The sequence below is a fragment of the Cetorhinus maximus genome, chromosome 22 (genome assembly GCF_964194155.1).
Source record: "Cetorhinus maximus chromosome 22, sCetMax3.hap1.1, whole genome shotgun sequence".
In the NCBI taxonomy this organism is placed as follows: domain Eukaryota; kingdom Metazoa; phylum Chordata; class Chondrichthyes; order Lamniformes; family Cetorhinidae; genus Cetorhinus; species Cetorhinus maximus.
In genome coordinates this window covers 19,399,636-19,427,029 of record NC_135900.1, presented here as the reverse complement: position 1 = coordinate 19,427,029, position 27,394 = coordinate 19,399,636, and the positions used below count along the sequence as shown (strand labels likewise).

The following is a 27,394-nucleotide window of genomic DNA, read 5'->3' as shown; positions in this document are numbered from 1 at the left end:
TGTTATCCTTGCCCGCTCTGGCCTACGTGTGACTCCAGATCCACAGCAATATGGCCGATTCTTAAATGCCCTCTGAAATGGCCTAGCAAGCCACTCAGTTGTATCAAACCGCTAGAAAGTCAATAGGGGATGAAATCGGACAGACCACCTTGCATCAACCTAGGCACCGGAAACAACAATGGCAAACTCAGCCCTGTGGACCCTGCAAAGTCCTCCTTACTAACATCTGGGGGCTTGTGCCATACTTGGGAGAGCTGTCTCAGACTAGTCAAGCAACAGCCTGACAGTCATATTTACAGAATCATAACCTACAAATAATGTCACAGATACCACATCACTGGGTATGTCCTGTCCCACTAGCAGGATACACTCAGCTGAGGTGCTGGCACAGTGGTATATAGTTAGGGGTTGCCCTGGGAGCCCTCAACATAGACTCCGGGCCCCACGAAGACTCATGGTCAAACATAGACAAGGAAACCTCCTGCTGATTACCACATACCGCCCTCCCTCAGTGCCGATTAATCAGTACTACTATATGTTGAACACCACTTAGAGGAAGCACTGAGGGCGGCATGGGCGCAGAATGGTGCAAGGCTTCAATGCCCATCACCAAGAGAACTCAGTAGCACCACTACAGGCCGAGCTGGCCGAGTCCTAAAGGACATAGCTGCTAGTCTGGGTCTGCGGCAGGTGAGGGGGCCAACAAGAGGGAAAAAAATACTTGACCTCATCCTCACCAACCTGCCTGCCGCAGGTGCATCTGTCCATGACACTATCAGTAGGAGTGACTACCGCACAATCCTTGTGAAGGCCAAATCCCATCTTACCATTGAGGATACCCTCCATCATGTTGTGTGGCACTACCACCATGCCAAATGGGGTAATTTCAAACAGATCTAGCAACTCAAAACTGGGCATCCATGAGGCACTGTTGGCCATCAGTGGCAGCAACAGAACTGTATACAACCACAATCCGTAACCTCATGGCCCAGCATATCCCCCAATCTACCATTACCACCAAGCCAGGGTTCAAAGAAGAGTGCAGAAAGGCATGCCAGGAGCAGCACCAGGAATACCTAAATATGAGGTGTCAACCCGGCGAAGTTACTGCACAGGGCTTCTTGTATGCAAAGCAGCAAGCGATAGACAGAGCTAAGCGATTCCACAACCAAAGTATCAGATCTAAGCTCTACAGTCCTGCCACATCCAGTCATGAATGGTGTTGGACAATTAAACAACTATCTGGAGGAGGCGGCTCCATAAATATCCCCAACAACAATGATGGAAGAGACCAGCACATCAATGCAAAAGATGAGAATGAAGCACTTACAACAATTATCAGCCAGAAGTGCCAATGGGTGATCCATCCCAACCTCCTTCAGAGATTCCCAGCAGCACAGATGCCAGTCTTCAGCCAACTCAATTCACTCCATGTGATGTCAGGAAACAGCTGAAGGCATTGGATATTGCAACGGCTATGGGCCCTGACAATATATTCTGGCAATAGTACTGAAGACCTGTGCTCCAGTACATGCTGCGCCCCAAGCCAAGCTGTTCCAGTACAGCTATAAAACTGGCATCCACCTGGCAACGTGAAAAATTGCCCAGGTATGTCCTGTACACAAAAAGTAGTACAAATCTAACCTGTCCAATTACCGCCCCATCGGTGTACTCAGTAAGGTGATGGTTCGGCCAGGACCACTCAGCTCCTGACCTCATTACAGCCTTGGTTCAAACATGGACAAAAGTGCTGAACTCCAGGGGTGAGGTGAGAGTGACTGCCCTTGACATTAAGGCAGCATGTGACCGAGTGTTGCATCAAGAAGCCCTAGAAAAACGAGTCATTGGGAATCAGGAGGAAAACCCTCTGCTGTTTGGAGTCATGCCTAGCAGAAAGGAAAATGGTTGTGATTGTTGGAGGTCAATCATCTCAGTCTCAGGACATCACTGCAGGAGTTCCTCAGGGTAGTGTCCTACACCCAACCATCTCCAGCTGCTTCATCAATGGCCTTCATTCCATCATAAGGTCAGAAGTGGGCATGATCTTTGATGATTGCACAATGTTCAGCACCATCTTCGACTCCTCAGATACCGAAGCAGGCCATGTCCAAATGCAACAAGACCTGGACAATATCCAGGTTGGACTGACAAGTGGTTAGTAACATGCATGCTACACAAGTGCTAAGCAACGACCATCTCCAACAAGAGAGAACCTAACCATCCCCCCATGACATTCAATGGCATTACCATCAGTGAATTCCCCCATTATCAACATCCAGAAACTGAACTGAACCAGCCATATAAATACAGTGGCTACAAAAGGGGCTAGGAATCCTAAGGCAAGTAACTCACCTACCGACTCCCCAAAGCCTGTCCACCATCTACAAGGCTCAAGTCAGGAGTGTGGTGGAATACTTCCCACTTGCCTGGATGAGTGCAGCTCCAACAACGCTCAAAAAGCTTGACACTATCCAGGACAAAGCAGCCTGCTTGATTGGCACCCCATCCACAAACATTAACTCCCTCTATTACTGACGCACAGTGGCAACAGTGTGTACCATCTACTGCAGCAACTCACCAAGACTCCTGAGACAGCACCTTCCAAACCTACGACCACTACCATCTAAAAGGACAAGTGCAGCAGACATCTGGGAACACCACCACCTGGAAGTTCTCCTTCAAACCACTCACCATCCTGACTCGGAAATATATCGCTGATCCTTCACTGGATCTCCTTGGCTAACAGCACTGTGGGTATACCTGCACCATACAGACTGCAGCAGTTCAAGAACGCAGCTCACCACCATCTTCCCAATGCTAATTAGGGATTGACAATAAATGCTGGCCTAGCCCGCGACACCCACATCCCATGAATGAATAAAAAGAAAGCCATTTCTACCAGTCCAAAAGCATGCTACAAAGTCTTTCCTGGAGAAGTTCTGTTCCTCTAATATAGCCTAAATGGGAAAGCTAAGTATTGATTCAATGCGATTCTGCTCTTAATTCCTTTGGTATATATAAATAAGAAACTCCAAACCAACTTAGAACCTAGTTTAATATTTCAGCAATTTGTCAGAAATAATGTACAAGGTGGTGAGAAACATTTACAATAGATGCAGAGAAAGTTTTATCACAATGAACGATTTTCACCTGAAAAAAATGGAATAATGTTGTTGACTGCACTATTCTTCTAAAATTGGCAGTATTTGAACATTATTCCAGGTTTGTGTCCAGAATATACTTTGAAAACAAAACCAAGCTAGGAGAGCCACATTACAGGCAGCATAAGCCTGTGTAGTCTATCAAGCATTTTCCTTAATTGCTGCCTTACAATGTCAGATAGACCTGTGAAAAGACGAACAGGTTATGGATTTTAATTTTGTGAAAAAAATAACACAACAATGGTCTGTACATACTAAAGCCAGCTAGGTTTAGAAGCTTTAAATAATATATGCAGAGGTATATTCTAAATGAAAATTTTACTGAATGGCCCACATTTTGCAGTTAGCAGCAAAGGGACTACGCTTGCCACTGAACTTGGGGGGACAAAAACTGCCTACAAAGATATACTGGGTTCTACAACGCCAATTACCTCTCTTCCAACAGGACTTTGAATCTGGTGCAGATTTATAATGAACCTATGGCATTCAGCAACAATGAAGTTATCAGGGAGGCTTATAAACCAATCAGGTTGCAGAATTCTCACAGACAACAAAGGAATCAGTAAAAGGCATGAACTAAACTTTAAATTTTAATCACTGTACAGAAAGCAAAGGTTGGGACATACACTTGGGACTAAGGTAAGATCTGAAATATCAAACTTTCAAAAGAAAATTTAAAAGTAATATAATTTTTACATTTTCTTCTGGTGAATGAGACTCCACACTCATCGCATTAGTTTATCAGGGCCTGAGAAGTTGTTCAGCAGTAATTATGGCTTATTAAACTATTAAAAACTTAGTTGCATCTTGTCAACAGGGCTTAACACTTTCAGTGCCTTGTTACAGCAAGAATAGTGTAAAAGGTTAAAGTTCATGACAATTCACTGATTCTGTGTTGACTGCATCTATGAAGACTGCAACGGCACATTACAAGGGTATCAGTGACAGCAGCATCTGGATTTCCGTATGCATGGGGGACACCGGAAGCAGCTGTCGAATTTAGACAGTAATAATGGTGAGCATCGACAGTTTCACCTTTGTTACAACCACAAATTCTGGGTCACTGCCTTCAGAAATCTGGCAATTTAGTCAACAGTGCCTATTTGAGTGAAGCCTCAATGATCAAGCTAAGCAAGTTATTAAAATAACTGACGAAAAAAAACAAAAGGAAAGAACCATCAGCACCATCTTAAATCACAAGGAGATACACAAATGTGATTCAAATTGAATTCAATTAAGTTATAACAACCTAAAGTAGGATGTCAAAATTTGAAGAGAGCTAATTTTAATGGGTTGAGAAGGGGTCTAGTCAGGTTAAATAGAACCAAAGGCTGAGACCTGTAAAGTAATAATGGCTAATGTCATGAAAACATAATAATTTTCATAATATTATTGTGATTTATTGTAAAGGTAGGTTAATAGTGGAGTTTGGATTAGTTTCGCTGTGTGAATGTGTGGGTGGGGGATGTAATTGAATTGGAGACAGCTGTTCTGGAGCTTTTGAGTTATCAAAAGGGAAGCTAGGTTTGAAATGCTAAATATGTAAACATGGCTGAAGTTTTAGAATGTGAGGTATAAGGTACATATGCATCTTTAGATAAATTAAGTTAGTCTGAATTTCAAAGAGATGGTAAGATGTTACACCTAGCCATAAGAAGCTAAGCCAAACAGTGTATTTATTTTTCCCAAAGGTTACTGATAACATGAGTACTATGAAAGATTTATATTATAAGAAAAGTAAAGTTGCAAAGACATAATGGAACAATGGAATTTACATTAAAATGGGAGAAACATGTATAAAGGAGATGAGGTTATGTGTAAAGGAGAAGGAATTCTAAGATCTAACAAGTGTGAAAAGCCTCCTGCCTCTATGCATCAAGCTATCTACAGGAGCCAAAGCTAAGAAAACTCTCAGTGAATATCACTGTCCAGGGTACCGTGTGCTTTGCCTGGGTCTATTGAAATGTATTTGTTTGTACTGCTGCCTTAAAAGAGGTGTAACTGGGAGTCAGATTAATTAGGGGATTTAGGAGTTATTATAGTAGTTATTTGTAGGTCTATGTATGTGCTTAACATCTTTTCTACTATTAATAAATGTTTAATTTAGTTTTGTAAAAAACCGCTAAGACTCGATGGATTTATTACTACTGAATTCATGGTACGCATCTCAAAATAAAAATACAAATTGCAAGACAGTTGTGGCAGCTGTTTCAAATTTCCCTCTGGGATTTGAGCAGCTCGGTATTTACCATCCACTGTGCCATAACACTGATCTTTTAAGGAGAATATGCTTTAGGTACAGACTAGGTTACATTCCAACAAGAGCGAAAGGTTAAGGGAACTAAACCTAGGGCCCCTTGGAAGACAGGGAAGATGGGGAATATGCTGAAACAAAAACAGAGGGTGTATGATGCATGTTAGATTAATTCTTCAAGCAAGAACCAGGTCAAATACAATAGGTTGAGAGGGAAAGTGAAAAGGAAAATAAGACCGGCAAAGGGAGAATATGAGGATAGATGGTAGTCAACATAAAAAAGAACTCAAAAGTCTTCTATCGCCATGTAAATAGTAACCAAGTAGTAAGAGGTGGAGTGGGTCCTATTGGGGCAAGAGACGCTGGGCAAGGATAGAACACTTAATGAGTACTTTGTACCACTGTTTACTATGGAGAGGAATCTGACAAAACATTGGTAGAAGCAGAGATGGTGGAGGCAATGGATTTGGTGAAAATTGAAAGGCAGGAGGTACTGGGAAGGTTGGCTCTGCTTACAGTGGATAAGTCACCTAGTCCAGATGGCTTGCATCCCAGGTTGCTAAAGAAGTAAGGGTGGAGGTGGTGCAAGGGCTTGCCATAATCTTCCAGTCTTCCCTGGATACGAGGGAGGTGCCAGAGGATTGGAATGCGGCAAATGTGACGCCCTTACTCAAGAAAGGGTGTAAGAATGGTCCTAGCAACAGGCCAGTTAGTTTATTAGTGGCGGGTCAGAATTTAGAAACATTAATTAGTGAGGAAAGTCTCAGCCACTTGGAGGGGTTTAAATTAATTAAGGATAGTCAGCATAGATTTGTAAAAAAAAAATCAGATCATGCTTGGCTAATCTAATAAAAATTTTGATGAACTAACCGAGAAGTGCTGATGAAGTGAATTCAATGGATGTTGTCTATATGGATGTGAAGAAAGCGTTTGACAAAATACCACATAAAAGACTGATTAATAAAATGGAGGCTCATGGAATAGAAGGTATAACGTCAACTTGGATAAAAAAATTGACTTGAAGAACTGAAAACGGTGTAAAATTTCAAAACGTGCCAATGATACCAAACTTGGAGATGTGGCAAACAGTGAGGATGATATTAATTGACTGCAACAGGCTAGCAGAATGGGCAGGCAAGTGACAGATGGAATTTAATACATAGAAGTGTGAGGTGATACATTTTGGCAGAAGGGATAAGAAGAGGAAATACAGATTTAATGGCACAGTTCTAAACAGTGTGTATGGACAGAGGGAGCTGGGGGATGAATGTGCATCAATCTTTGACTATGTCAGAACATATTGAGAATGTGGAAGCATATAGGATCATGGGCTTCACAAACAGAGGCATTGAGTACAAAATCAGGGAAGTTACTTTGAACCTTTATAAAGCTTGGGTTAGGCTACAAGTAGAGCATAGTGTCCAGTTCTGGTCACTGCATTTTAGTGCCTTGAGAAGGTGCAGAGGGGATTTACCAGAATGGTTCCAGGGATGGGGGATTTTAGCCACAAGATTAGTTTGGAGAAGCTGGGGTTGTTCCCCTTGGAGCACAGGAGAATATGGGGAGATTTGATAGAGGTGTATAAGATTATGGCAGGTTTGAATAGGTAGGCAAGGAAAAGCTGTTCGAATTCACTGATGGTAGAAGGGCTAGGGGACACAAGTTTACAGTTCTGGGCAAAAGATGCAAAGGGAATGTGAGGAAGAACTTTTTTACGCAGCAAATGGTCATGACCTGGAACCTGCAGCCCATGAAGGTGATGGAAGCAGAGAAGATCAATCATTTCAAAAGGAAGTTAGGTGGGTACTCGAAGGAATAAACTTGCACAGCCAAGGGATAGAGTGGGGCAATGGGAGTGACTGGAATGCTGTAGGGAGAGACAGCATATACTCGATGGGCTGAATGGCCTTCTCCTGTGCTATAAATGACTTTGATTCCAATGGAACCTCATTTTGGTATATTCAAATTAACCAATAAGCCAAAGACTCAAATGAACATAAACCTGCATTTCTGTAGCTTCTTTAACATAGAAAATGGCACAATACGATGCCAAGCCAAAGGAGGAGAGACCAAATTAGCTTGATCAAAAAGATGTGTTTTAAGGCAGCTCTTAAAAGTGGAAAGGGAAGGCAGATTAAGTTGGGAGGCGAGGCCTAAATGGCTGAAGGTATGACTGCCAAAGAAAACTTAAATTGGGTTCACATTGCAAATTTAGCATCTGTATAAAGTGATATGAGTTCACACTGACTCTTGAACAGTGTAAATCAGGTGTCAAGGTGCAAACTGTTCCCAAGTGAAGCAGAGTGAGATTCCCTCATTCAGTGTCAGGTCAGGACCTGCCCTTGGATTCGGTTGGCACTTACACTATAATTGCAGCATAGGTGAAGCAAAACCATTTGTAGTTCAGTAGTATGAATGCCACAATCAATTAGTTTAGAATTTTCGATGGTGTAGCTAAAGTTAGAGCAGCAAAAAGCCTCTACTTTACCAAGTAGCAGTCTCTGTCAAACTATATAAACAAGACAACGCAACATCAAATAGCATCAAGATACAAGGACTCTTCCAAGAACATCAGTAACAAACTTGGCCTATATCCCTTTGGAGGATTTATAACGTTTTAACTCTGTGCCTAAAACATATCATTTAAGATGTACAAGATAAGTTGTTTATGATTTGTTTTAACTTTAAATTGTAGTTTATGGCCAAATGTCACCATTAATTTGCAAATAAAGACAAGCTATAAAAAGACATGGCGAGCCAGCAGACAACAAAAAGATATCAGTCACATCTATCTGATTTAGACAATCTTCCTGCACCTGATGTAAAATCTAACTAAATGTGCATTTTCTTTACACAGGCCTAAGTCATGTGCAGGTGTTTGCAATGGCATATATGTATTTTCCAGCTTCCTCAGAGCATAGGCCTACTTTTTGGTGGATTTCACAATCTGCCAACAGAAGTACAATATCCTCATTTGGCTGACTAAATGTGTTTATGGCATCAGGGTACTTGTACCATTGCTATAAAATTATACCACATCAATGCATGCATGAGGTAGCGGCTCAGCAGATGGTCTTGATGGACACAACGCCATTGTTTTTTTAAATGGCAGACTGTTTCAAAAAAATCAAACAGATATAATATTTATATTATCCTTCACAGCAGGATAGAAATTGCAACAAAGTGGATTGTTGCCTTGAAATACAGTGCTCTGGTCTGTATTTGATACAAATATTTTTTCATTAGGGGCATAAGTTGAAGTGTGTGTCGATCTCAAGCAGTGGAAAAAATGTGAGTTAAGGGTAATATTACACACAAGCCAAGGTCAGCCTTGGTCAAGTGGAAAAGATGTCAAAGCTATACATGTTTTCAGCAAGATATTTAGGTCAGGATGCTGGCAGAGGAAGACAGAATAAGGAAGGATTTCTTGCTGAACGCACTGCAGTAGTCCTGGCAAGCATCTAAATGGCAAGTCCAGCACAAGAAGCGATCCATCCGCTTTCTCTTTACAAGGACCAATTATTTTTCTTTTACCCCTCTGCCCAACTCTCCCTTCCAGGATTTTTGGTAAAAATTCATGTGTAATGTGACAGCTCACAAAAAAAAACACAAAGCTTGATAAGAGGCATTCCTATATTGTAACTTATGTAGTACTTTCAAGTACAATTACAATTATATACAATGTATTAAATTAACTGTAAATGTAAACTATTCAACATAAACTCAACACTGAAGCTTAACAAATCTTACTTGATAGTTCAAGCATTAGAAGATCTCTGAAGTAAAGCCTCCTAGTATTGTGACATCAGGTGATAAGTTATGAGATTTTCTTCTGTATGATGGTTGGCTTGCAGTGGTGATGGATAGGCAGCTCAAGACAATTATTACTAGCTCAGGGAATAATTTGCTTAAACCTCTTCTAGATGTTGCTATGCCTAAATTTTAACTACACATGTGCATACTCCAGAAATTGCTGCCCAATTTGCCCTGTTCCTCCACAAGCTTCATTATATGAGTTTCTTGCTGATAGACTCAGAATTAAAACACATGAAAGGAAATGACGTTTCTGTACTCATCCATTAGATACTCACTAAACACGTCAGAAAATGATTGAGAATTGTCCCTTCAGTGTCCGTGAGCTTTTAATAATGTGATGTCTTAATTACTTATAAGCTAAATTTTCAGTGTCAGAGGTGTTGTTTGCAAGTGTGGAGTCTCATTCTTTCAGATATTATTGATGGGGATTTAAAAAAATATTTAATACTTTTCTTTGCTTTTTCTTTCTCATATCTCTCTACTAATCTCATTTTCTCTCACTTATTTTGCTTCTTGTATGTCTTCAGACTCCCAATGACTGTATCTGCCGCTCAAAAGTCCATGAAATGTTTGCAGGAAGTTGTAAGCGTAATAAATGGCAAGTGCCATTTGTCCACCATTGACTGAAAAATATGGTCCATTGTTCTGCGTTTTGATCATAAGGTGCACAGGCTAGATAAAAATTTTTTTTTGGATTTTCACATATATTAGCAGTTTTTATGTACAGCTTCATTTGGTGAAAGGTGCTCAATTTCATCTACGCAAGTCAAGTCAAATACCCAATCAATAACTTACAGGAACTTTTAGCAAAGCTGCTTTGAATCAAATAATCATTGCATCGCTTTTGGTACAAAATTGTTTAGTGCACACAATGTGTAATTTGAAGATGACAGATTAATAATATCATTGATTCAAAGGGTAGAGCCTGTTCTGACAGCACAGATCTCCTGGGTCCTGCTCATGGTATTCTGTGGCATGTTGCTGCCTTGACAAACAAATGAAATATCTCATTGCAAATAATGAAGGAAGAAGCGACTTTTTCCTTCAACTTCCTTTATGTGGTTTAGGAAAAGTACTTTACAATAGAGCTTGCAATAAAACATGTTTGGGATCAGTACAAGGTGCATTCACATATGCAAATTTAATTTGCCAGGTGGCACCAACATGTTGCATGCACAGTTTCAAGTGCTAAACAAACACTGCTGACTAAATTGCTTCCATTTTTGTGTGTTGGTGGATACAAATTGACTCAATAGAGCAGAAAAATGCCATACATGTGCACAGTCTTCAAACTATTTACCCAACAAGTCTCCCAACTGACAGAATACAACTAGACTTGGAACAGCTCAAGATAAAGTAATTCCTCATTGTGATCTCATTATACAGGAATGACACGGGTTATTCAGAATTCTATTTTCCTTTATTTATGCTCTGCATAAGCTTCAGTTATGTTATCACATCTAAAAACATGAATATTTTGGATTCTCTCATGGTTTTTCAAGTTTCGCTCTTGCTAAGGATTTTAATGTTGGACTGGTAACTTGCAAGTTTTTGGTCTGAAGAAGTGCTTCCATAAATAAGGTAAATATTTAACTACTTCACTATTTTGTTTCTGATTTCAGTCTTTAAAAGTTAAGAAATAAAACATTTTAATAAACTTATGCTGTAACTTCTTAGTATTTGTAGTTTACCTATTTCAGCCATTATTGTCAGCTGCAGCATGTCACCATATACAATCCAAGAAAGGTGCCATTTTCTGACAAGTAAAATCATTTTACAACAGTAACATTAAACATTATTTTCGGATATTGTACCAATTTTTGGAACGTTCTTAACTTTTTTCAACAGAAAAGTGGTCTCCATTTTAAAAGGTTTACTTTAAAACTTTAAAAAGTTACAAAAGCTCAATAATTTCAAGACATTAAAACCTCTGTTACTGCCTCATTAAATTTTAGTTACACTCTGATTATATCTAGTAATTTTAAGCAATTATGGAACAATTTTAATGAAGTGCCTGCAACAAAATTGTGCTTTTTTGGCTGGTTTGTTTCTCCTCCTACCATTGTTTAAGTTAAAATAGGTTCTTTAAAAAATGCACAATCCATCTTGAAGCACCAAACTCATTGAAGCCAATGTACTTCCCCTTAGAATCAACCAACTGTGGGCTGCATTGAGTCATAAAGTATAAATTAGTACACTAACATTTTAATTATAAAGTCACTCATGCCAATGCTTCTCCTTAGCATTTCCTAACAGTAATCTGCACACTTAGCCACCTATTAAATCTGTCAGGTGATTTTGTCACCTTATGTGATTGTTTAGCAGTAAGTTTACTCACCTTTGTAATTGCATCAAGCTCTTTTTTATGCTTGGCTTCATCTTGAAAAGAGGGCATATAGTTGGAAACAGACTCTGAGATCAACCCTATTTGAACCCGATTGTATATGCCAACTTTATTTAATTGTGAAAGATATCTTTTGATATCTGTTGATTAAGCACCATAAGACTTTTAACTACATTAAAGGTGTTATATGATGCAGTCATTATTGTTTGTCTCTAAGAGAAATTAACTGATTAACAGCTGCTTGCCCAGGTAGATAAACATATTGACCATTGCTTTTTGTCATGTAAGCAATTTTTGTTCTATAGCCCATGGAGCCTATGAAGAAATAATCGCAAGGATAAATTTAGTCCTTTCTACACTGATCTAGATTCACAGTCATTAGGATAGTTGGTAAAAATGTTTTTTTCCATTATGCGTGAACCAAGAATCTTCAAGTTAAAATGTTGTAACCTAGTGCAATCTGTTGATCTTCACTTATATTCACTTTTGATAAACCAGATTCATAGGTTATAGTTTGATTTATCTAAACACGTAATTTCCAGTAAGCAAATTACACTAACAAGGGTATACTTTTCAAACTTGGGCAATGCTACAGTGTCAGGTATTTTGTGTGCATAAGGTCACACTTTGATTCTTCAGAAGAGAGTACGATTCTTGACACCAAGTCTGAGAGACCCTAAAACTGTAACATTGCCAACTACAAAATTTAATTTAAAACTTAGACCCAATGGAAAACATATTTGGGTCCACTGGAACAGCATGTACACTCAAATGCATCCATATCTGTGAAGGTTTAGGATGAACTGTGTTTAAGCTTTGGCATTACAAACTTGAGCAGACCAAATAGCATGGCAGCAAGATTCCACTAATATAACATACAGTTTAAAATGTGAATGGATAGCCTGCCAGGTTGTACAGAATCTGACCAGCCTGTGAATATCACTCAAAATTTAGCAGTTGAATTGTCCATTAATGCACTGTTGGCACATTTCTATATTAAGATTAACCCAAGAAAAGGCAGGAGTAATGCATTGATTCTTCCCCACATGGTGAATTACACATAACTTGGAAGGCAACAGTTTCTAAATGATTTATCAGTGCCCATATACTAGCTTAGCATCACTGTAAAGGGTTTCCACTTTGTATGGATGATAAATCTGGAAGTATAAACTAAGTGTCAAGGCCAAAGTGAGGTACAGCAAGACTACCTCCACCAGGAAGTCTCAATGCACAATATCAGTATCATTTGCTTAAAATAATGAGTAAAAAATATTATCACAAAACATTATGCCACTTTATACTAGTGTTCTACGTATTTAACATTTCACTTGGAGTACTCTACATTCCCACAAGTCCCATCATTTTAAATGGCAAAATAATGATTGATGCAAGCTTCACACAGAACATTCTAGATGCTACAAATCTGTTAATCAATAACACCAACATAAAAATTCAACGATTTCTGTAGCCTGCATATGTTCATAACCCTATGATAGTCTTAATGTTCAAAACAGCATTGATACCCCACACAATCTCAAACATCTCTGCTCCACTATTAAGAGATGAAAATTAAAACTTTACACTATTGCAGTTGACCATTATTTGTTCAAATACTCTCTTTATTTTAACCATCATTGCATACTAGGCCCAGCAGTTGTGCTTCAGTATTGCTACACAAAGAACGAGTAAATAGAACACACTGGTCACCCACAGGTGAGGTACTGTAGCTAGCCACAATAAGCAATTTAGCCCATATTACATGACTATCAAAATTGTGGAGGTGAGAGACAAACCTCACTACAAAAATGTAACATTTGCAAGAACACCCCTCCCTACCACCTGAAAAGTATGCTTAGAGGTGGTTGTATCAGAGCAGCTACCTCTCAAACAGAAACTAATGGAATAGGAACTCTGCTCTACATAAAGCTATGCCAAGATTGCAGGAAAGTGCAACAATACTAAGCCGAGTGGAGGGAAGGGAAATAAACTATTTGAAAATTAGAAATCCATATTAAAATATTACCATTAGATTTTCATTGTTAGCCTTTCCTGCTACATTGCAACTTGCAAAGGGAGCAGAAGCAATGTACAGCTAGAAACTGCCAATAGCATACAGTTGCCCCTACAGTGACAGCTTTTGGACTACAGTTAAATCACAGTAGAACTACTTACTAAACCTTGCGATCATACAGCCCTTGGCAACATCACCCAAAGACATACAGCCAGATATCAAATGTTTGTTTTGTAAAAAAATGAATGACAATGTTTACTTAAAAAAGCACTTTCAGTTTCTCTTAATAAAGTGCTACCTAGCACAACATTTGTTTCAAGACCAATAATAACCACCCTTACAGTTTATATAAAATTTAAAATTATTTCATAGGATATTCTCAGATAAGTTAGCATACAGACAAGTACTAGGTTTTAAATTGATACTGCTGAATATGTCATTACAAGTTTGCAACTGAGCTGCAGAAAACGCTATTAACGCAAAGTCTCTTTAACTCAGTAGAAAATGGCAGTTATGCAGTGAAGTGAAAATACTTGGTCTAGAGGCAAAAGAAAAAAACACGTAAGCAACGATAAGGCATCTTTCACTGCCAACTTTCACTGTTCCTGTTCAGGACGAGCATCCTACATGCACCAGTCTCACTTATCAGTTAGGTGCCAGTTAGACTGGCTGATCCAAGTTCAACATTCTGTAAACTTGAGGTCATGCAAAATTCTGCTGCCCATGTTCTAACTCGCACTAAGTCCAGTTCACCCATTACTCCTCTGCTCACTGATATCCAAACGGGAACCGTTTGAACAAGGCGTCGATTTTAAAATTCTCATCCTTGTTTTCAAATCCCTCCAAGGCTTCCCCCGATTGTGTTTCTCTGTATTTCCTCCGGCCCTACAACTCTGGAGTATCTGCACTCCTCCAATTCTGGCCTCTTGCGCATCCTGATTTTAATCGTTTTGCTATTGTGCCTTCAGCTGCCAAGACTTGGAATTCCCTCCATAAACCTCTCCACCCCTTTCTTCAAAGTGTTCCTTAAAACCTACATCTTCCATCTACCCTAATATCTCAAGTAGCTTTGTGTCAAATTTATTTTGAGACGTGCTCCTTATGAAGTGCCTGAAGATGTTTTTCTATTTTACCATATTAAAGACAATACTTGTATTTATACAAGTTGTTGTTGTGTAAACAATTAGGAAGGCAAGTGGTATGTTGGCCTTTATTGCAAGAGGATTTGAGTACAGAAGTAAAGAAGTCTTGTTGCAATTGTATAGAGTCTTGGTGAGACCACACCTAGAGAACTGTGTACAGTCTAAGGAAAGATATACTTGACATAGAGGGAGTGCAACAAAGATTCACCAGACTGATCCCTGGAATGGCCTTAGAGGAGAGATTATCCTATGAGGAGAGACTGAAGAAACTGGGCCTATATTCTCTAGAGTTTCGAAGAATGTAAGCATACATTGAAGCATACAAAATTCTTATAGGGCTTTACAGGGTAGATGCAGGAAGGAGGTTTCCTCTGGCTGGCGAATCTAGAACCAGGACACACAGTCTCAGAATAAGGGGTAGGCCATTTAGGACTAAGATGAGGAGGAATTTTTTCACTCAGAGCGTGGTGAATCTTTGGAATTCTCTACCCCAGAGAGTTGAGGAGGTTCAGCCATTGAGTATATTCAAGACAGAGATAGATAGATTTCTAGATATTAAAATATACCAAGGGATATAGAGATAGTGCAGCAAAATGGCTTTGAGGTAGAAGATCAGTCTTTTTCTAGTTGAATCACAGAGCAGGCTTAAGGGGCCAAATGACCTACTCCTATTTCCTGTGTAACTGGTTTGCCAATGCAGGAGACTGTTCAACACTTTTCATACAGAGAGTAGGCCAGACCTGTAACAAGAAGTCTGTCAATGTTACTCTGGACAGCATATGAGCAGCCATAATTTCTTCACCTTCCAATTTTCCTCCCTTGTGGGGGAAGTCACCTCAAACAAAGGTAAAGGACCAAAGTGAAGAAACCAGTTTGGGTAGTCTCAATCCATTTCTGTTATGATTCTAAAGCATGAATGTACCATTCAGCATTTAATGCCAATAAATTGTCAGGCTCCTTTCAGACAGACTTTAGGCAGAGACACTGGAAAACGATGTTTTCGCACAAAATTGCAAGGATATTCCCTCGATTCTCAGAATAAATTAAAGGCTTCTCCACATTTTAAGAGCATCCTTCTTCCCCAACTTATGCACCCTATCCATCCATGTATGTGGAAACTCTCCACTTACCCCAGTTAACACTTTTCTAATTCACTCCTTCCTGTTTGCTTCTAACAGCAATAGAAAATGCAGCTTCAGCATCGCTCAACCTTATGGTTATAAGTTCAAAAAATGTGTTGTATTCATTACTGTACACACAATTTACACTATACTCTAATACTCTTTCTGCATTATGAATATTCTGCACCAAACACAGACACACATATAGAAAACATTTGTGGAAATACATTTGTTCTGCTCTCAGCAGTTCATCACATCAGTTTACGAAGTGGACAAAATCCCTTCTTAAATCCCAGATACAATTCTCTCAAATGGTGAGGGGGGTGGGGTGGGTGGAGGAGGTGCTGTACACACAACAGTGAGTGCCCACAAATTGATTTCATCCAGTATCATGGTCATTTCCGAGCTTTGCAAATTTAATGAAAATTAAATTCATCTCAGTATTCTTTTTAAATCCCCTTCCAGCGAATCATCAAGCTGTTGTAGTTTCTCACAATAACAGGAAAGAAACGTTGGTTATATAAATCAAAATGTACCGCAGTACCTCAAAGTCTCAAAATGTACATTTGGACAAATATGTTTAAGCCAACAGGTCATTAGAAAGTATTAATTAAAAATGTTACAAGGAAAAGTTCACCTACTTGATTCCTGTATCTTGCAATGCCCACACAGCACTTTTGATGAAAGGGGTATTCAGAATTGAATGCTCATAATTAATACAGATCTATAGATGCATATACACTCTGGAGAATTCCAACAGTTTATAATGTACTAAAACTGTGCATGGTGTGGCCCAACATCAGTTGAAGACAAGTTAATTTTATATTGTTTGTGAAGGTCTACGGTCTGCATCTACGTGTCGCACAAAGGCAAGTAGTTTAGACATTTCTAAACACTAATCAAGCAGTGACTGCATAGTTCTGCATTCATACAATCCTTAGCTTTTCTGAAAACAAATAATAAAATGGCTGCAATGAAGAAAGCATCACTGATTATGAATGCAACTTATGATTTCTCTTGCAGAAACAGCATGAAGAAATTTCATTTGTAACACCAGAGAGTATGTGTGTCAGTTTCTTAGTATTTTTAAGTACATTGCCTTAGAAGTATCAATGCATTATCTGAAAGTATATAAACCAGCCTTTCACCTCTCCCCTATTATTTGATGGTACCATGAGATGCTTGTGGATGTGAGGCACAAAGCACAGGAAAAAGACCAATTAAATATAATCAAAAGCAGCAAGTTGTCAAACCAGTAGCATTTTGACATCACGAGGGGTGGGAACCTACACCACCCGGACTAGCTCCAGAAGTAGGGCTTGATTGAGTACAAAGGGAAGGATAAACAACTGAAAATCTGTAACAAAAAAAATCATTTCACCAGCGTCAGCAACAAGCATATTTATATCAGATATTTCAAGAATTGGATGAAACATTAAGATCCTCCTCTATGCAGCCTCCAATATGTATCTTAACTCCAGGCAACTAAAGCATCCTACACTAATGGTTCTCAGATACTGAAGCAGTCCATGTCCAAATGCAGCAAGACCTGGACAATATCCAGGCTTGGGCTGACAAGTGGAAAGTAACATTTGTGTCACAAGTGGCAGGCAATAACCATCTCCAACAAGAGAGAATCTAACCATCGCTTCTTGACATTCAATGGCATAATCATTGCGGAATCTCCCACTATCAACATCCTGGGGGTTACCATTGACCAGAAACTGAACTGGACTAGCCATATAAATACTGTGGCTACAAGAGCAGGTCAGAGGCTAGGAATCCTGCGGCAAGTAACTCACCTCCTGACTCCTCAAAACCTGCTCACAATCTACATGGCACAAGTCAGGAGTGTGATGGAATACACTCAAGAAGCTTGACAACATCCAGGACAAGGCAGCCACTTGATTGGCACCCCTTCCACAAACATTCACTCCCTCCTCGATGCACAGTGGCAGTAGTGTGTACCACCTACAAGATGCACTGCAGAAACTCACCAAGGCTCCTTAGGCAGCAGCTTCCAAACCCACAAGAGTTACCATCTAGAGGGATAAGGGCAGCAGACACAATGGGAACACCAGCATCTGGACGGCCCCCTCCCAGCCACTCACCATCCTGACTTGGAAATATATCGCCGTTCCTCCACTGTCACTGGGTTGAAATCCTGGAACTCCCTTCCCAGCAGCACTGTGGGTGTACCTGCATCACAGAGACTGCAGCGGTTCAAGAAGGCAGCTGACCACCACCTTCTCAAGGGCAATTAGGTATGGGCAACAAATGCTGGCCTAGCCAGAGACACCCATATCCCGTAAATTAACTTAAAAAAAAATCTTGCTCTACTAATATTCTATGATATGTCTACGGCAAGTTAATGGTCAGGTAGTTCACCTTCTGCAATACATGGATCATTTGACATGCATTCACGCATACTGCACTGTATATATTGCACATATCTATTCCATGTTTCAGGGAAAACTTAAGTGTGACGTGCATGGAGTCCCTGTAACAAAGCAAAATATACATACAGTATCTGCCTATAGTACAGTTATTATTCATCTAAAGCCTCAATTCTATTCACCCCAAGGCACTGGGTCCAGGTGTTACACTGAAACCCATGTTCATGAATCACTGCCAGATCACTACACAAGTGTACGTGCAGTCAGACCATACTGAAATTTGATGGCTCTATTTTATAGTTTACATATCGTACTTTACGGATAAGTAAGGATATCATTTCCATATTATACCAAAAGGACTTGAATAATGAGACACAATTTAGCTACTTAACTCATCAGATTGGGTTGGGTTGGGTCAAAAACTACATCCCAAAGAAGGGATGGTCCTATTACACCATGCAAATCCTAGTCACCGCACACCATTTATAAACACTGAGAAATGGTATGCTAATCACTTGGATCTCAACAGAAATGAAGCAAACAAATTTGTAGAAGACAGCATCCCTTTGTGTTATTATACATGTCTATAACTTGCTTCTCGATTTTGTGGTATAGCATAATATGCTTGCAATTACAGCATTACTAATGAGTTTCAATAGATCAAACAAAAATCTAAATGGTCAATTAATGCAAAATCTCATCAACTCAGTCACTATTCCAGTCATTTAGCACATAGACTTAGATGACAATTATATTTTAAAAATTGAACGCGCATTCAGGGTTTACTTAATGTGTAATGAAAGCAAAAATGATCATAATCCAAGCATTCTGGAAATGAATACTATTAGCACATTACAACAGTACACACATTTAACCAGAAAACTATATATTTCATATAATTTTAATGCTTTAAATATTCAATTCTGGTTAGTAAACACCAACAAGTTATTTGACTATGAAGTTGGTTGGATGGCATTATGCCAACATATTTCAACCTGATTACAGGGGCAGTATGTTTCAGAAAAATATTTGTGATTTACGTTTCTTCCTCCGTAAGGGGGCTGCTTTTTTGGGAAGTATAAAATATTCCAAAGAGTTCTACATGTAAAAAGTAAGCATACTGGAATAACACCAGTCTTTATAGTGTGCCTATATGTTATACTGGTATTGGGGTCCTTTACATCTACAATATTTTGTGCTAGCACCATATCCTGCATATTCTACACAGATTTTAGATGGAAAAATAGGTAATAAGCAGCAACTATAAATGCAACAAATAAGTACCATGGCACTAAGCATTTCACAAATTTAAAAGGAATAAAATAATCAGGTCAAATAGCAACAGAACAAAATACTTGAACCCACCAAAGAGAATCAATGTTCAGTACACCGTCAAAATGATCACACTTTACAGTAAGCCAGAAAGTTAAGACAAATAATTTCACACATTTCAATTTTATATTTAAATGTCCGATTCACACAACAGGCAATATTTTGCAAAGATATGCTGGAACATTTGAACTGAAATATAGAGTTCACATTTCTTTTAAATTGTCACCTCCATTTTGAAGCAGATTGTACTAGATGCTTTTCTGCCTAGTAGTTTCATACTTTATTACAGTGCACTTTTCCTATGTCACTATGATTCACCCACAACACTAGTAATATTTCTTACCGGTATCTTTCCCCTTAAAAGAAAGTCACAAGTGTCATTTAGTAGTACTTTCACTATAACTGTTTATGTGCTATTTTCAGATGTGGACTTTCTACTACTTCTAAACATTCTGTCACAACGCAAAATCAGTCCACTGATCACTGCTGCAAACCACAGCAAAACACATTATACAAGAAATGTCATTTTTCTTAAAGCTAATAAATCATTGTCTTAACAACTGGAACTTAATTATCCACTGAAGTCTAGTTTAAAAAAATACATATTTTTCAAATGCTGAGTGGCTTGTCGGTTTCAGGCCCAGAGTCCATCAGCAATTGTTTAAAAAAGTCACATGATAATTGAGTATGGCTCAAATAGTTCATCCAAAATCGTGCTGAAGCATCTTGCACCCCCAATCACCACCATTCCTCCAACAGAATCAAATTCATTCTTCATTGATTTCAGGGTTTTCACCATCTAAACTTTTACCAGCAGTTCCAGTCAATATGTTGATTGTTTATGTGCCTACACATTCCAACAAATCACTGTATGTAAAGAAATGAAAGAGTTTGGGGGTAGGGCAGGAGGGGATAGTACAGTGGTAGTGGTGGCACATGTTTATGACACAGCAGTTGCTAAAGGCTGAGTTGTTTGAATCCCAGAGGGAAACTTAACTTGAATAACTGTCATCACATAAGAACTAGGAGCAGGAGTAGGCAATTCAGCCCCTCAAGCCTGCCCCGCCATTCAATATGATCATGGCTGATCTCATTTTGGCCTCAACTCCAATTTCCCGCCCTGTCCCCATAACCTTCCAACCCATTACTAATTAAAAATCTGTCCATCTCCTCCTTTAAATTATTCAGTGTCCCGGCATCCACTGCACTCTGAGGTAGTAAATTCCACAAATTCACGACCCTTTGAGAAAAGTAATTCCTCCTCATCTCTGATTTAAATCTACCACCCCTTAGCTTAAATCTATGGCCTCTCGTTCTAGAATGCCCCACAAGAGGAAATATCCGCTCCACGTCTACTTTGTCTATCCCCATTAGCATCTTATATACCTCAATTAGATCTCCTCTCATCCTTCTAAACTCTAGTGAGTATAGGCCTAAACTGCTCAATCTCTCCTCATAAGACAAGTCCTGCATCTCTGGAATCAATCTAGTGAACCTCCTCTGAACTGCCTCCAATGCAACTACATCCTTCCTCAAATAAGGGGACCAAAACTGTGCACTCTGGGTGTGGTCTCACCAATGCCTTGTACAGTTGCAACAACACTTCCCTATTTTTATACTGTATTCCTTTAGTAATAAAGGCCATCGAATGAAGCTTTGTGCGTAGCGCTTAGGAATAAAAAAGGGGCAGCCACATTGTTGGGTGTTTATTACAGACCCCAAGATAGTCAGTGGGAAGTTGAGGAGCAAATTTGTGCACAATTCACAGATGTGTGTAAAAACAATAACAATAGGGTAATTATATTAGGTGATTTCAACTTTCCCAACATTAATTGGGATAGACATAGTGTTAAGGGCTTGGATGGAATGGATTTCTTGAAATGTGTACAGGAGAACTTTTTAGGTCAATAGGTAGAGGGTCCAACAAGGGACGGCGCAGTGCTGGACCTAATTCTGGGGAATGAAGCCGGACATGTGGCTGAGGTGGTGGTGGGGGAGCATTTTAGTGATAGCGACCACAACATGGTACAATTTAAGCTTGTTATGGACAAAGAAATAGACAAGTTGCAAAAAAATGTTTTGGATTGGGGGAGAGCAGATTTCAGTAAAATAAAGCAGACAAGACTAGAAACAGCTACTTGTGGGGAAATCTACAGAAGAGCAGTGGGGGGGGTGTTCAAAAAGGAAATGGGGAGGGTACAGGCTCAACATGTTCCCTCAAGGGTGATAGGAAGAAGTAACAAGCCCAGAGAACCATGAATGACCAGAGATATTCAGGATATATCCTGAAGGAAAAGAGAGGCTTTTAGCAGGTACAAGGGGAGCAAATCAGGGGAGGCATTAGTGGAGTACAGAAAGTGCAGAGTGGAGCTTAAGAAAGCAATTAGGAGAGCAAGGACCGGATATGAGAAAGCTCTGGCTGGTAAAAGTAGGGAAAATCCCAAGATATTCTATAAGTATATCAACGGGAAGAGGATAACCAGGGAAAGAGTTGGGCCCCTTAGGGTCCAAGGGGCCAATCCATGGGTACAGCCAGAGGACATTGGTAGAGTGTTGAATGAATACTTCACATCCGTCTTCACCCAAGAGAATGAGGATGAAGGTATCGAACTCGGGGAGAGAGACTGCGAGGTTCTTGAGCAAATTGATATAGGGAGTGACAAGGTATTGGAGGTGTTGGCAGGCTAAAAAGTGCACAATTCTCCAGGTCCGGATGATGTGTGTCCCAGACTGCTGAGGGAGGCAAGGGAGGAGATCGCAGGGGCTCTGACCCAAATTTTTAATTGCTCTCTTGCCACGGGGGAGCTGCCAGAGGAACGGAGAACAGCTAATGTGGTTCCGCTATTTAAGAAATGTTGTAGAGATAAGCCAGGGAACTACAGGCCAGTGACTCTCACGTCAGTGGTAGGGAAACTATTGGAGAAAGTTCTGAAGGAGAGCATCTATCTCCACTTGGGGAGGCAAGGTTTGATCAGGGATAGTCAGCATGGCTTTGTCAGAGGGAGGTCATGCCTAACAAATTTGATTGAATTTTTTGAGGAGGTGACCAGGTGTGTAGATGAGGGTAGTGCAGTTGATGTAGTTTATATGGATTTCAGCAAAGCCTTTGACAAGGTCCCACATGGGAGACTTATAAAGAAGGCAAATGCACATGGGATACAGGGTAATTTGATAAGGTGGATTCAAAATTGGCTTAGTTGTAGGAGGCAGAGGGTGATGATAGAAGGCTGCTTTAGTGACTGGAAGCCAGTGTCCAGTGGCGTACCACAGGGATCTGTGCTCGGTCCCCTGTTATTTGTTATTTATATAAACGACATAGATGACTATGTTGGGGATAGGATTAGTAAGTTTGCGCTTGACATAAAGATTGGCCGGGTGGTTAACAGTGAGGTTGAGTGTCTTGGGCTACAGGAAGATATAGATGGGATGATCAAATGGGCAGGTAAGTGGCAGATGGAATTTATCCCTGAAAAGCGTGAGGTGATACACTTGGGAAGGAGTAATTTGACAAGGAAGTATTCAAGGAACGGCATGGCACGAGGAAGTTCTGAGGAATAAAGGGATCTTGGTGTGTGTGTCCATAGATCTCTGAAGGCGGAGGGTCATGTTAGTGGGGTGGAGAAAAAGACATATGGGACACTTGCCTTCATCAATCAAGGCATTGATTACGAAAGTAGGGAGGTCATGTTGGAGTTGTATAGAACCTTAGTGGCCACAGCTGGAGTACTGTTTGCTGTTCTGGTCACCACATTATAGGAAGGATGTGACTGCACTGGAGGAGGTGCAGAGGAGATTCACCAGGATGTTGCCTGGGATGAAACATTTAAGTTATGAAGAGAACACTTGGGTTGTTTTCGTTGGAGCAGAGAAGACTGAGGGGTGACCTGATCGAGGTGGACAAGATTATGAGGGACACGGACAGGGTGGATAGAGAGCAGCTGTACCCTTAGTTGAAGGGTCAGTCACAAGGGGACACAAGTTCAAGGTGAGGGGCAAGAGGTTTAGGGGGGATGTGAGGAAACACTTTACCACCCAGAGGGTGGTGACGGTCTGGAATCCACGGCCTGGGAGGGTGGTGGAGGCGGGTTGCCTCACACCCTTTAAAAAGTACCTGGATGAGCACTTGGCACGTCATAACATTTAAAGCTATGGGCCAAGTGCTGGTAAATGGGATTAGGTAGGTAGGTCAGGTGTTTCTCACATGTCGGTGCAGACCCAATGGGCTGAAGGGCCTCTTCTGCACTGTGTGATTCTGTAAATGCCAAAATTCCATTTGCCTTCTTTATTACCTGCTGTACCTGCATACTAGCTTTCAGCAATTCATGCACAAGGACACCCAGATCCCACTGTACTGAAGCATTCTGAAGTTTCTCTCCATTTAAATAATACATCGCCTTTTTATTCTTCTGACCAAAATGGATAATCTCACACTTATCCACGTTAAACTCCATCTGCTAAATTTTGGCCCATTCACCTGAACTGTTCATATCCATTTGTAAATTTCTTATTTCTTCATTGCAACTTACCTTCCCACCTATTTTGGTGTCATCTGCAAATATAGCTATAGTACCTTCTATCCCTGAATCCAAGGCATTAATATAGATTGTAAATAGTTGGGGCCCAAGGACCCAGCCCTGTGGCACCCCACTAGTTACAGCTTGCCATCCAGAAAAAGACCCATTTATCTCGACTCTCTGCTTTCTGTCGGTTAGCCAATCCTCAATCCAAGCTAATATATTACCCCTAACTCCGTGTGATCTTATCTTGTGTATTATTCTTTTATGCAGCACCTTATCAAAAGCCTTCTGGAAGTCCAGATATACTACATCTACAGGATCTCCATTATCCACTTTACTTGTCACATCTTCAAAGAACTCTAGCAAATTAGATGTTGCCTGGGATGAAACATTAAACACGATTTACTCTTCATGAAACCATGCTGACTCTGATGGATTGCATTTTGACTTTCCAAATGCCCCATTACTACTTCTTTAATAATGGATTCCAACAATTTCCCAACGACAGACGTTAAACTAACTGGTCTATAGTTTCCTACTTTCTGCCTCCTCCCCTTTTTGAATAAAGGTGTTACTTTAGCATTTTTCCACTCCACTGGAATCTTTCCAGAATCCAGGGAATTTTGGAATATTATAACCAATGCATCCACTATCTCCGCTGTCACTTCCTTTGAGACCCTGGGATGTAGGCTATCAGGTCCTGGGGACTTGTCACCCTTTAATCCCAATAGTTTGCTCAGTACTTTTTCTCTAGTGATGGTGATTGTTCTAAGCTCCTCCTTCACTATACCCTCTGCACTACCTGTTACTATTGGGGTAGTACTAATGTCCTCCACCGTGAAAACTAAGGCAAAATATCGATTAAGCGTCTCTGCCTATAACCTATATTTTCAATTGGTATATTTGAGATGCAGCTCTGAATTCAGGAATAAAACCACCAAGCATAAAAAGGTTTTTATATAAAACCAAATTAAACATTTATTAATTTATCAAGGAATTAAACACATACACATGTCTACAAATTACTACCATAATAACTTTTAAACAAACCCCCAAATTAATCAATCCCAGGTAAATCTTCACCAAGGCAACAATAACCCATAAACGTTAAACAGACACCAGGCAAAGCACATTTGACCTTACGAATTCAAAATGAGGTTCCTTTCAATTTGTTTCTTTTGCAGACAAAGTCCTAGGCTTACAGGCTGGTTGGATGTTAAATGCCTGAGTCTCTCACACAAACTCCTCTCAGTTTATACCTAGCTTTCCTTTGAATGTAAATTTTCCATTCTATTACTAGGTTTTTAATTTTACCACTCTCAACAATAATCCTTTCATTCCACCAATTTTATTAGTAATATAAACACATTGCCTGGTGCCAGCTCGGTGCAAGATTTCACCCATTCCTTTGAATGTTTTATTAAAAAATGCAAAGTGCCCTTTACCTTCTCCTCCGTATGTTTATCTAATTAACATCTCAAACTACTATACATCAAAGCACCCAGACTAGCTGGCTTTAATCCAATTAAGCCACACACAGACACAGACCATACTACAATTCCAATTTAAAAATAATTTCCAATAACATTATACATATTAGTATCTCTTCATGACAAGCCCTTCCCTATTGAAAAATGAACCGTCAAAATTTTAAAAGACAGCTTCATTTTTTTAGTGACCCATCTCACACTATTTCCTTCACTTATTACACTATTACGTTACCAGATGCATGCATTAGCATTTTATATATATATATACACACACACACAAGTCCTTGGTATCAACAGGAATCATTCCAGTCTAGTGTCCAGTTTTTTCAAAATCTCCAATCTTCCCTTTAAACTTCAAACTCTTGAGAACAGATTTTCTATACTGGCAACATGTACAATCCATAGATTAGATAGTTGGAATGATAGACTCCACCTGAAAAGTATTGCACTTTTGTCTTGAAATTTGTCCAAAAACTTCAAAGGATTGTGGTCTGTATAAACAATTGTTTCTGATAAATTCTTTGCAGCATAAATTTCAAAATGCTGCATCGCTAACACCAAACCCAAGGTCTCTTTTTCGATCATTGAATATCTTCTCTGTTGTGCATTTAACTTCAGTGAAAAATACCCTATCGGTTTTTCAATTCCAGTGTCATCTTCTTGTAACAGTACAGCCCCATAACTATATCCCTGCATCAACGGCTAACTTAAATTGCTTGGCATAATTGGGTACTGCCAAAACTGGTGTCGTAGTTAATACAATTTTCAAACTATCAAATGATAGTGTCCATTGAAACTTCTTGTTCTTTTCCAATAGTTCAGTCAGTGGAGGAACCACAATGCTAAAATTTGGTACAAATTTCTGGTGAAATCCACTCATGCCCAGAAATCTCAAAACTTCTCATTTTGTTGTAGGTACTGGGAAATCCACAATAGCCTTGACTTTCACATCTCTTAAAGGCACCTTACTATATCCAATGGTATGGCCTAGATACGTAACTTGCACTTTTGCAAATTCACTTTCAGCCAAGTTCATCACCAAATTAGTTTCTTGGAATCAAGTAAATAATTCTTCCAGATGCTGTAAATGCTCCTCCCATGTCTGACTGAAAACTATCAGATCATCAATATAAACAACACAATTGCTTTGTTCGCCAGTCTTTGAAATATCGCAGGTGCATTCTTCATACCAAATGGCACTACTCGAAACTGATACAGTCCATTTGGCATCATAAAAGCCAATATCTTCTTTGCGCTCTCTAACAATAGCACCTGCCAATATCCTTTTAGCAAATCAATCTTTGTGATAAATTTCAATTGTCCCACTTTCTCAATACAATCTTCCAACCGTGGTACAGGATAGGAATCTGCTTTTGTCACCACATTTACTTTTCAATAGTCCGCACATAGCCTGTGTGTTCCACCTGGTTTCAGTATCAGCACAATAGGCGAACTCCAGTTACTGCAGCTAGACTCAATGATATCATTTTGAAGCATGAAATCAATTTCTTTTTCTACTTGTGATAACTTTGCCGGATTTAATCTATAAGGATGTTGCCTTACTGAAGATGAAACCTGTACAGACACATCATGTATAGCTAAACCTGTCTTTCCCAATTTATTCCCACAAATAGGTTTGTGTTACTGCAATAGCTTTTCCAAATCAATTTGATAACTGTTTGGAAGGTAACTCAATATTCCATTTAAATTTTCAGGTACCCCCTTATTATCCAATTTTATTATAGGAAAATCAATTTCAGAGTCCTGCATTTCTACCTCTTTCTCATCATACACTGTCACTAATACCTCT

General features: G+C 39.6%; 1 protein-coding gene across 3 annotated transcripts in view; it reads right to left on the bottom strand.

Moving 5' to 3' along the window:
* cnot2 (CCR4-NOT transcription complex, subunit 2) overlaps window positions 1-27,394 on the bottom strand; it is a 143,981-nt gene that overhangs the window by 86,270 nt on the left and 30,317 nt on the right. The gene's annotated exons all lie outside the window — the stretch shown is intronic.